The sequence below is a fragment of the Periplaneta americana genome, chromosome 15 (genome assembly GCF_040183065.1).
Source record: "Periplaneta americana isolate PAMFEO1 chromosome 15, P.americana_PAMFEO1_priV1, whole genome shotgun sequence".
Classification (NCBI taxonomy): Eukaryota; Metazoa; Arthropoda; class Insecta; order Blattodea; family Blattidae; genus Periplaneta; species Periplaneta americana.
In genome coordinates, this window is record NC_091131.1 from 174,482,179 (window position 1) to 174,494,768 (window position 12,590).

The 12,590-nt window shown below is 37.5% G+C and overlaps 1 protein-coding gene across 1 annotated transcript in view; it reads left to right on the top strand.

Moving 5' to 3' along the window:
* The first annotated feature begins 4,254 nt into the window (after positions 1 to 4,254).
* Positions 4,255 to 12,590, top strand: part of LOC138715545 (uncharacterized protein CG3556-like) — a 142,771-nt gene continuing 134,435 nt past the window's right edge. The window contains exon 1 of the transcript XR_011336405.1: positions 4,255 to 4,730. The gene's annotated coding sequence lies outside the window, so the exon portion shown is untranslated. The remainder of the gene's footprint in view (positions 4,731 to 12,590) is intronic.

The following is a 12,590-nucleotide window of genomic DNA, read 5'->3' on the forward strand; positions in this document are numbered from 1 at the left end:
TTAGCAGAAGAAATAAATTCAATAGACCGGGTATAAATCACACGAAGTTAGCTATAAATGGATCACAAATCGAGTGGAAAACCTCAGTTAAATATCTCGGAGTAACACTAGACAGACGGCTCACTTTTTCTGAACATATACTACAAAAACTCAGACTAGCCAATGCTAGAATGGTGGAGCTTTATCCAATATTAAATAAAAGCAGACATCTAAACATACATACAGCTCTAACTTTGTATAAAACATTAATTAGGTCAGTAATACTATATGGTTGCCCTGCTTGGGGACATGCACCTATTACAGTCCGTAAAAAATTACAAGTTTTCCAAAACAAAATTTTAAGATTCATCACACGACTTCCTAGAGTAACTCCTGTTAGATTGATTCGTGAAGAACTAGAAATTTCGACCATTCAAGAATATATTTCAAATCAAGCCTTCTGCACGTACACCAAGTCGTACAGCAGCACAAACCCACTAATTTCTTCACTAGGAAATTACAATCCTGCATTAGATAAACATAAAAGACCTAAGAGTGTACTCCACCCTCTAGCTTGGAACGACAATGTACAAGACGAATAACAACTTGAACTCTAAACAACCATTTGACTCCTTAGACATACATGTCAATTAATGCACTAATAATGTTATTTCTCTGTTCCAGGGTCATCACGTTATTGGCTGCATAGATGCTTTGAATTCTTTGTAACTAATTAATATGTATTTTAATGTTTGAGTACTTCAAATGATTTTTAAATAACAACCTCCAACCACAACATATTCATGACCCCATTGTAGCCAATTGGCTTGTCGTCAGCCCGACACCTCATCCTGCTCAAGGTTTTTCCGTGGTTTCCCTTGAGTAATAAGACAAATGTCGGGATGAGCCCTAAAAGAAACGGGCCACGGACCACTTCCCTTCCCCCACTCTTTCTCTTCTACTATCACAAAGAACTTGCTAATTTCTTAGATATAAACCTGTATTATGATAATAGGGGAAAATAATTATACTGTAAGTTCACAGGGCTAACGGCTTCGAAGCTGGGTACCTGGTTCTAATGAAGTGCACTGGAAGCAATTTAAAACATGGGGGCATGAGATAGTTACTCTGCCTGCCATAAAAATTCACTTCAATTAATCCCCAAGGTAAAAAAGAAAGCTATCGATATAACATTACGAATGTTTCGCGCTAGCTTCTAATGTTCGAGCGGGAATTTCTGTGGAATAGTGTGGAAATGACTGATCGTATTAATATTAGGAAGCTGAGCATACTGAAAATGAAGCGCAACAGTGGTGCCGGGAGAAAGGTCTGCTTCCCGCAAATATGGAGTGTCCACTTTGTGGGGAGTTCCTGTATCATCAATTTGGCAGGAGAGACAAATACGGTTTCTTTCACTGTCAAAAAAAAATGCGCCGGGCATGAGATTTATGGAACATTTAAGTTGTCTGCTGCAAATAACACATTTTTCAGTCGTGCGAGATTGTCAACTATGAGAGTTCTCCTTATAATTTACGGTTTTGCTGTGAAGTTTTCGTACTCCCAAACAATAAGGGAGTGCGATGAGACGAATGTACCAGATGTAGCAGTCAACGATCGCGGATTAGTTTTCACAGTTGAGGGAAGTGTGTAGAGGTAAGAAAATGAACTGTTATGGCAGATTGGGTTAGTTTAGGCTTTTATTATGTCTTTGGTAATTATCTGTGACATGTTAAGTTACTTTAGGATTTTACTGACAGGTTAGGTTAGTTAAGGATTTTACTGACAGGTTAGATTAGGTTAGATAAGGTTAGTGCAAGATTTTAGTGACAGGTTAGGTAAGCTTAGGTTTTTATGATGAGTTACGTAATTATTTGTGACAGGTTAGGTTAGGTTAGGTTAGGTTAGGTTAGTTTAGTTTAGTTTAGTTTAGTTTAGGATTTTAGTGACAGGTTAGGTTAGTTTAGGATTTTAGTGACAGCTTAGTTTAGGATTTTAGGTTAGGTTAGGTTAGGATTTTATGATGCGTTAGATAGTTTTAGCTTTTTCATGCCTTGTGTAGGCAAATCTGTGGCAGGTTAGGTTGGGTTAGGTTAGGTGAGGTGAGGTTAGTTTAGGGTTTTGGTTCGGTTAGGTTAGGTTAGTACAGGTTTTTATGATGCGTTAGGTAGTTTTAGCTTTTTTATGCCTTGTGTAGGCAAATCTGTGGCAGGTTAGGTTGGGTTAGGTTAGGTTAGTTTAGGTTTTTATGATCCGTTAGATAGTTTTAGCTTTTTTATGCCTTGTGTAGGCAAATCTGTAGCAGGTTGGGTTGGGTTAGGTTAGGTTAGTTTAGGGTTTTTGTTAGGTTAGGTTAGGTTAGTTTAGGTTTTTATGATGCGTTAGATAGTTTTAGCTTTTTATGCCTTGTGTAGGCAAATCTGTGGCAGGTTAGGTTGTGTTAGGTTAGGTTAGTTTAGGTTTTTATGATGCGTTAGATAGTTTTAGCTTTTTTATGCCTTGTGTAGGAAAATCTGTGGCAGGTTAGGTTAGGTTAGTTTAGGTTTTTATGATGCGTTAGATAGTTTTAGCTTTTTTAAGCCTTGTGTAGGCAAATCTGTGGCAGGTTAGGTTGGGTTCGGTTAGGTTAGGTTAGTTTAGGGTTTTGGTTAGGTTAGGTTAGGTTAGTACAGGTTTTTATGATGCGTTAGGTAGTTTTAGCTTTTTTATGCCTTGTGTAGGCAAATCTGTGGCAGGTTAGGTTGGGTTAGGAGAGGTTAGTTTAGGTTTTTATGATCCGTTAGATAGTTTTAGCTTTTTTATGCCTTGTGTAGGCAAATCTGTGGCAGGTCGGGTTGGGTTAGGTTAGGTTAGTTTAGGGTTTTTGTTAGGTTAGGTTAGTTTAGGTTTTTATGATGTGTTAGATAGTTTTAGCTTTTTATGCCTTGTGTAGGCAAATCTGTGGCAGGTTAGGTTGTGTTAGGTTAGGTTAGTTTAGGTTTTTATGATGCGTTAGATAGTTTTAGCTTTTTTATGCCTTGTGTAGGAAAATCTGTGGCAGGTTAGGTTAGGTTAGGTTAGTTTAGGTTTTTATGATGCGTTAGATAGTTTTAGCTTTTTTAAGCCTTGTGTAGGCAAATCTGTGGCAGGTTAGGTTGGGTTCGGTTAGGTTAGGTTAGTTTAGGGTTTTGGTTAGGTTAGGTTAGTTTAGGTTTTTATGATGCGTTAGATAGTTTTAGCTTTTTTATGCCTTGTGTAGGCAAATCTGTGGCAGGTTAGGTTGGGTTAGGTTAGTTTAGGTTTTTATGATGCGTTAGATGGTCTTAGCTTTTTTATGCCTTGTGTAGGCAAATCTGTGGCAGGTTAGGTTGGGTTAGGTTAGTTTAGGGTTTTGGTTAGGTTAGGTTAGGTTTTTATGATGCGTTAGATAGTTTTAGCTTTTTTATGCCTTGTGTAGGCAAATCTGTGGCAGGTTAGGTTAGTTTAGGGTTTTGGTTAGGTTAGGTTAGTTTAGGGTTTTATGATGCGTTAGATTGTTTTAGCTTTTTTATGCCTAGTGTAGGCAAATCTGTAACAGGTTAGGTTGGGTTAGGTTAGGTTTTTATGATGCGTTAGATAGTTTTAGCTGTTTTGTGCCTTGTGTAGGCAAATCTGTGGCAGGTTAGATTGCGTTAGTTTAGGATTTTAGTGAGAAGTTCGATTAGGTTAGTTTAGGCTTTTTTATGCTTTGCATATACGAAACTGTACAAGGTTAGGTTAGGATAGTTTAGGTTTTTATTATGCCTTGTATAGGCGTGCTTGCGACAGGTTAGGTTAGGTTAGTTTAGGCTTTTGTTATGGTTTGGATATACGAAACTGTGACAGGTTAGGTTAGGTTTTTGTAGGCTTTTGTTTGCTATAAGTTTTATTTTTTTTCAAACAGTCTGGATCGCCGTTACAAGAACGAACCTAGAATTGGAGGGCCGAATCATATAGTAGAAATTGATGAATGCAAGCTTGGACGTAGAAAATTTGAGGCTGGTCGTGTTGTGGAGGGTTCTTGGGTTTTGGGCATGAGAGGTCGTGAGACGAAGGAAGTGCGATTGGAGATTTGTCCGAATAATAAGAGGGACAAAGATACTTTGCTTCGTCTTATTGGGAAACATGTCGCCGCTCAAAGCACGATAATGACGGACTGCTGGAAGGGATATGAAGGCATGGATGTTAATTTCCGTCATTTGACTGTGAATCACAGCCTCAACTTTGTTGATCCGGAAAGTGGTGCATGCGCGAATTTGATCGAAAACGCATGGCGTGGACTTTGGAGACGTCTGTCTCGGGGAGGCGTGCGCAAGGAAGACCTCAGTGATCACCTTTGTGAATATTTATGGAGGAAGGATTGTTCGAGGCTAGCGCGCGATCCTTTTGAGGCTCTGATTGAAGATGTAAAATTGCTCTACCCCGGAGGTGTCCGTTTCGAAGGAGAAAGCGATTGAGTGTGGCTGTCGTGAAGTAGTGATTTTTTGTTTTTTTTTTTACGTTGGCAGTTGATGTGCGTCATTGTCTATCATAATGGCGGGCTTCGACAGAAAGTTTTCAGTTGTGAAATTTATGTTTATTGTAGTATTATATGTTCTAGTTGTCTAGTTGAGTGTCTTTCAGTGGGTATTGAATTAATAGGAGTTCTGCGTTCTTCACATTACATCGCATCGTGTGTTTCATATCACTAAAATCGTTTCACTGACTAGAAAACAGAACGTTTGCACTTACATTACGTTGGACGTGTCATTTCACAGGTAATTTGCCACATATCTCTAGAATTAGTTTACTTGTAACAATTACGGTAAATACGTAATACGGCGAACGCTAAGCTCCGCCCACGACCCCTTTCCACTTTTCCCCTACAAGCTCACCACATACTCTACGTGATAGTGTTGTGTCGAATGCACATTTCATGTGGGTGGGGATAACTTCCCCTACTGGCGTTCGCCGTATTACGTTTTCGCCCAATTACCAATAGAATGGTTAAGTTTTAAAATGCATCTCCACAAAAAATTCCATCAAATTCGCTTTGTAATTCGAACATTTTCTATTGCAAAATCGTCGGAATCCGCTCAATCCTCGTTTCACCGATTCGCCTATACAAGACATAACAAAAGCCTAAACTTTCCTAACCTAACCTGTTACAGTTTTGTATATGCAAAGCATAATAAAAGCCTAAACTAACCTATCCTAATCTGTCACTAAAATCCTAAACTAACCTAACCTAACTTTTCACAGATTCGCCTATACAAGGCATAACAAAAGCCTAAACTACCGGTATCCTAACAGTAGCAGCTCGCCGTCAAAAAAATAGGTGAAGTGCTGTTGACATAAACAAATGCATGAACAGTTTTACCAATATATAATGAGAAGGCCTACTATTCGTAAACTGCGTACACTTTTAATAGTTCTAGAACACATGCAAACAGGAAAACTAATTTATAACAGGACTCAACCAATTTCTTACATACCAAGTCAATCCTCCTATCTTTTACTTTACTTTAGTAGGTTATTTTACGACGCTTTATCAACATCTTAGGCTATTTAGCATCTGAATGAGATGAAAGTGATAATGCCAGTGAAGTGAGTCCAAGGTTCAACACCGAAAGTTACCCAGCATTTGCTCATATTGGGTTGAGGAAAAACCCCGGAAAAAACCTCAACCAGGTAACTTGCCCCGACTGGGAATCGAACCCGGGCCACCTGGTTTCGGGGATAGACGCGCTAACCGTTACTCCACAGGTGTGGACTCCTATCTTTTAAAGCAGCAAACCTGTCGATGATGTCTACATAAAATGTCTGATTTAACTGAGGATGGACAGTATATTCTATGCAAAATGATGAAAGTCCCTCCTGTGGTGTAGCATTCTGAGTGAAATTTTCAATATTTTCAATCAGTAAAGCTTCTTTCATCGGAAGAATATTAAAAAGTTATTTTATACAACTTCTCTATTTTCTTAGCACTTTTTAAAACAAAGAACAAATGGAACTGTAGATCATCAAGAATTTTTTTTATCCTCATATTTAAGTCTACAAAACGACATTTCTAATAAATTACAACTGTGTCATTTTCGGGATACATATTTCGCACTCATTTATCAACATTTTGTATGTACTGGTACCTAAGTACTCGTATTTGATTAAACATATAATACACACTTAGATGTAGGATTAATGCACTATATACACTTATCACTAGTACACTCTAAACACACTAAATAATAAGTTAATATATACGAACATAGTATTAAACTACTTGTGTACATTTACGCGCGCGTTAAACTTTCAAATACAAGAGCTCATGAGAAGAAATAATACACGCCGCCGAAAACAACTTTTAAACTTTGCTAATGTATGTGTGATGTATTCCTGATAAAATAACATAAAGCCAGCTAATTTACCACTGCAGGGGTGGCGCTAAGACACAGAGAATGAGAATACTATTCTCGAGTCAGGTAGTACATACTGTAAAATTTTACAGCCCTTAAACAGTTGCCCCGGCCTTGGAGACCAGCTTCAACCTTTCCCTATTGTTAGTACCATTAGATCTGCAAACTGGTTACTCCACCTACAAGTCTGACAATTCTCTGTAACTGAAAGACGCAGAAACGCACTTCACTCATACAAACTTTCTTTAGTGCGTGACGTCACGTTACCATGGAAATCAAGTGCTGTATGAGAATGGGAGCCCAAATAATTTCACCTCTACAGTGGGATCCTGTCCGCACGGCGAAGCCCTGCGAACTCTAGACACCACCAAGTACGATCAATTATAGCCACTGCCCTTGAACATGCCGATTACAACACCTTTGAAGAAGTACATGGTCTCTCCGTCACTGGCAGTACACGGCGCATAGATATAATAGCTTTCAAGGAATCTACAAGATCTGGATACATAATTGATCCCACTGTGCGTTTCAAAATGGATGAGGAACAGCCAGCAGAAGTGGATAATGAAAAAAAGAATATCTACAATCCTACCATTCCCTATTACCTCAAAAAATACCAGCTCAAAGAGCTTGAAGTAATCGGACTTCTGGTTGGAGCAAGAGGTACTGCTACTCTCTTCATGAAAGATGTGTTTAAGAGACTTGGAATACCTACATCTATTATCCGATTGTAACCTTAGCTGCATTGAAAGGATCAATTGCTCTCCTGAAGAATCACCTATATTCGAAATCAAACTAAGTTCAGTAGCATTCTTTACTTTTTTGTAACACTTACCTTTCTAAAAATAGGTATATTTTCACTAATCTCAAAAAAAAAATTATTTGCAGTTATGTACTTGTAGGAATTTCACTGTTAAAACAAAATCAATGGTTTTTCATGAACTTGTAAAAATTTCTATGGTTAAGTAGGTACTCTTTGTCCCTTGTGGCAGCTCACGAATGGTGAGAAGATATATAAATTATTTGCAAGTTCTAATAGACACCGCTCTTCGCTCATAACAGTTGACATTATTCTATTCAGTGGATGGTTACAGGTACTATTAATACAACTAAACACTGTTCATAACGACTGAAAAGAAAATTTTTTTTTATTTTAGAAATACGGTACCGGTAATAACTAGAATTAATTATTAATACGAGATAAAATTGTGTTTTACACATAAATAGGTGAAATGGTACTTCACCTACTTCACCTGAATAACCGCCCCTATATCCTAACCTAACTTGTCACAGTTTCGTATATGCAAAGATAATAAAAGCCTAAACTAACCTAACCTAACACTAAAATTCTAAACTAACCTAACACAGATTTGCCTATACAAGGCATAACAAACCCTAAACTACCGTAACCTAACCTGTCACAGATAAGTACCGGTACGTAAGACATAATAAAAGTCTAAACTAACCTAGCCTGTCATAACACCCCATTTTCTTACCCCTACACACTTCCCTGAGGTATGAAAATGGTCGAATTTCTATGCTGCTGGAACATTGCAAACTAGCGTGAAATGTTTGTAATGCCTCGTAAGTTATGTTGGTACATGTAAGACTGCTGAACATGCTTATATCCACAATAGGAAAAGAAGTAAATCAACGCTTGTTTAACAACCGCAGTACATAGCAATACTAGTAGTAGTAGTAGTAGTAGTAGTAGTAGTAGTAGTAGTAGTAGTAGTAGTAGTAGTAGTAGTAGTAGATAAAATAATAATTATGCTGATTACTGTCTTGTTAATATAATTTCTATTAACTAGAGTAAATAACGCCAAGCACCGCTATTAAATATACTCAAGAGAAATGGCATGCAGAGCATGCCCCGTTTGTATGAAGTCACGATTCTGCTATCCAGGCCCGATAAAGAACTTACAGCAAAGGCCCCAGCAGATCCTTTGAATGAATGAGTGTACGCCCTCTTGTTCTCTTTTGTATCCACTGTCCATGTAGAACTACGTCTTTCTCCTATGAGTGATAACTCTGGAATTTTTTTTTCTTGTTAGGGGGAAGGGAGGGAGGGAACATGCCACGCACTACGACCTGAGGTCTATTGTACACCCCCTATATGGGTTGAGTTGCGTGCCCACCGATCGATCCCCTATGCGCACTGATCTAACCACTTGACCCCCTTAACAACTCGTCCCTACAGCCAACAGAGTCCATGTACCACTCCCGCTCCGGCAACCCCTCAAAGGCTTCCTTAACGGTCCGAGGCGGAAGTCCTCCACAGAGAAGGTTTGCCCCATCTATCCATCATCACTTGAATACAATCCACAGAGGCCGGTTGAGAGAGCCAGGAGCTTCAGAGGGCCACCTGTAGAACGATCTGAAAACCAGAAGAAGTAACTGGATGATGAATGAAAAGATGATAGGGGAGGAAAGGAAGTGGCGAAGTTGAGTGGGGTTCCAATTGCCTGATAAAGTTACCTGATATTCATCCATAGGAGTGAGGGAAAAACCCCGGAAAAATCTCACCCAGGCAACTCGTCGCAACAGGAATCGAACCCGTGCCCACTGGGTTTAGAGTTAGACTCGCTAAACCCTCAGCCACAACGGTGGACTAACTCTGGAATTAACTGTCACTGTCCTGGTGGAGTGGAAGAGAAGGCCTGATGGCCTTAACCTTACCAGAATAAATAAATAAGTAGTATTATTATTGTTGTTATTATAAATAATCCACACTTGTTCTCCTTGTCTCCTTAGCAATTAGAATAATAGTTGGAGCAAAGGCTAGAGAATCATGTAGACCTTTTTTTTTTTAAATGAGAGATTCTGACCTTAACAAATCAGTACATATACCTACTCTTTAATAAATTTCCTCTTATGTAATAAAGAAAATTTTCTAACTAATTCAGCCATAAATAGCACAAATACCCGCAGAAAGAATGATTTTCATACACCATCATCAAATTTATCATGCTATCAAAGGAGAGTACGTTGCAGGGCGATAAAAATTTTCAATGGTCTTCCTGAAGACATTAAGAATCATAACCAAAACCCTGCATTATTTAAGGTAAAACTAAAAAATTACTTAATATCTCACACTTTTTATTCTCTAGATGAATTCTTGATATTTCACTGTACTATGTAAATATTTTAGTACTATTAAATGATAAACATATTGCATTGTATAATATGTTATTGTTATTGAGGTAAAAAGGTAAAGGTATCCCCGTCACATGCCATGAAGGCACTTGGGGGGCAAGGAGGTAGAACTCCATGCTTTCCATGACCTCAGCACTACCGGTATTAATTCTGTATATATTTCATATTTGCATTTTTATATGTTAAATGTAAGAATTGAATATGTTAGGCTATATTCTATGCTATAAAGCAACTGTAAGAATAGTTATGGAAAAAATTAATCTATCTGCCTGCCTGCCTGCCTGCCTGCCCGCCCGCCCGTCCGTCCGTCCGTCCGTCTGTAAATCTGTCTTCACCTTGATCGTCTTGTATTTTCTTTGTTCTTGTATTCCCCATTTTCTCCTTGTATTTTTAGGAAAAAAAGTTGCATTTGTTTGTACCAAATTTTCTCTTTAAAGGACAAAACTAAAATTCTTTCAAACATCTATTATCATAATACACTGCTCTCTTAAACTGACTGAGCATATGGGGAATTCAATCAATAGATTTCCTAAAATAGGCTATGAAAAGTTTCATATTAAACAATGGAAGATAAAATTAATGTGCATTAAACAGTGAATTACTTGAAAGAAACATCATATATTCTGTGTGACAATGTCATAAACTGTGAAGGAACGAAACTACTCGCATATCATATGAAATATAAATTATCTACAAATCGAAATAATGGTCTTTATACATTGGGAGGAAAAACAAAACAAGAAAAATATATATTTTCGCTGCCAAACACTTCACCATTTTATTTCATCACATTCCTCTTAAGTCATTCAACTTTTTATGTAGGGTTCCAAAACAATTAACAAGTATGTAAAATACGTTCGTTTGTATCCTGGCAGTAATATTAATGCAATATTTACACACCAAAAATGTTGTAAAGTGAGTTTTCAATACATATAATTACAGCTTTAAAGAAACTATTGAAATAATGTCTATAAACTACAAACAAATATTATATGTAGGCTACAGATAAACTAGATTTGAAGACTATGGCTATAGAAACAATTGAGACAAGATACACACATACGGAGTGTTGACAAATTTATACGGATGGATCTCTTATATCATATTCAAGAGGTGCAGAAACTGGGATGAATATGTCCTAACTTTTCATTTTACTATTTTGTCGGAGAATATACAACAAATTTTTAAGTTACTGCTATTTATATTACTTACAAATGGCTTTTAGAGAACCTGGAGGTTCATTGCTGCCCTCACATAAGCACGCTATCGATCTCTATCCCGAGCAAGATTAATCCAGTCTCTATCATCATAATCCACCTCCGTCAAATCCACTTTAATATTATTCCCCCATCTATGTCTAAGCCTCCTCAAAGGTCTTTTTCCCTCTGGCCTACCAACTAACACAATATGCATTTCTGGCTATTTACATATATATTTGCAAAATCTCTTATATTGATTAAATAAATACAGTAACAAATATAAATGACACTTGGGAGGAAATTAAACGCAGAATAAATATGGGAATTGCCTCTTATTATTCGGTTGAGAAGCTTTTGTCATCTAGTCTGCTGTCAAAAAATCTGAAATTTAGAATTTATAAAACAGTTATACTGTATTACCGGTTGTTCTGTATGGCTGTGAAACTTGGACTCTCATTTTGAGAGAGGAACACAGATTAAGGGTGTTTGAGAATAAGATTCTTAGGAAAATATTTGGGGCGAAGAGGGATGAAGTTACAGGAGAATGGAGAAAGTTACACAACGCAGAGCTGCACGCATTATATTCTTCACCTGACATAATTAGGAACATTAAATCCAGACGTTTCAGATGGACAGGGCATGTAGCACGTATGGGCGAATCCAGAAATGCATATAGAGTGTTAGTTGGGAGGCCGGAGGGAAAAAGACCTTTGGGTAGGCCGAGACGTAGATGGGAAGATAATATTAAAATGGATTTGAGGGAGGTGGGATATGATGGTAGAGACTGGATTAATCTTGCTCGGGATAGGGATCAATGGCGGGCTTATGTGAGGGTGGCAATAAACCTCTGGGTTCCTTAAAAGCCAGTAAGTAAGTAAGAAAGAGTAAATAAATTCTAATTATCAGATTGAAGGGCAGCCATACAGACTATAATCTTACAACAGATCACGAAAAAGGCTAAAATAGCCTACAAGATTTAAAAAAGATGCGTTATCTAACTAAACTACAGAAAAAAAAAAAAAAAAGTAGTTGTTTGCTTCCCATTGTGACATAAAAGAAATGAAACAGTAGACTTTTGGCTAAAAAGAAAACTGAAATTTTACAACAATTCTATAACAATTATTCTGTAAAACAACTAATCAGAAGTAAATTCAGATCTGCCCAAAACAGTAAAATTCGGATGGAGCAAATGATACAACCTGGAAATTTTAAATGGTTAACCCCGAGATGATCCCTCAAGGGCCTCATAAATCAGGTTGATAACAAGTCATGTCATGATTATTTGAGAAGCCACCTGAACAGGATAGAAATTTCCCATACATCAGCCCGTGTATTGTGTGATGCAAATGAAGAAATGAACATCGAACACATCAAGGGATGCAAAACATTGCTACAAGATAACATCGTACAAAAATATTGGGGTACAAGACAGCGATTGACTTATTGTCAAGTGCCTAGGGACTGGAACAACAACAATATATCACCTGTACAATCTAAGTACAACATTCGTATAAAAATATGCAACATTCAGAAAGGTAAACATTACACTGCAACCAGACTTGCAATCGAAGTTCATGTTGTAAACATGCCGCGTTCCTATGTGGGCTGTACTTTGTAACTAGGGTGCACAACCCGAGTCTGTAGCTTCAATAAAATCGATTAGGCACGTTACCAGGGGCATATTTAGGCCTAGGCAGACTAGGCAGATTTGAGGGGGCGGCTTTTAAGCTATTACTGATAAATTTTTTTATATTTTTTAAATTTTATTCATAACTCTTTAAAAGAGTACATGAACTTAAACGCACAATGAAAAAGATATCAATAACATTGCCAACAATCAGTTAAAATTTAATCAACACTCTGCCAAGGA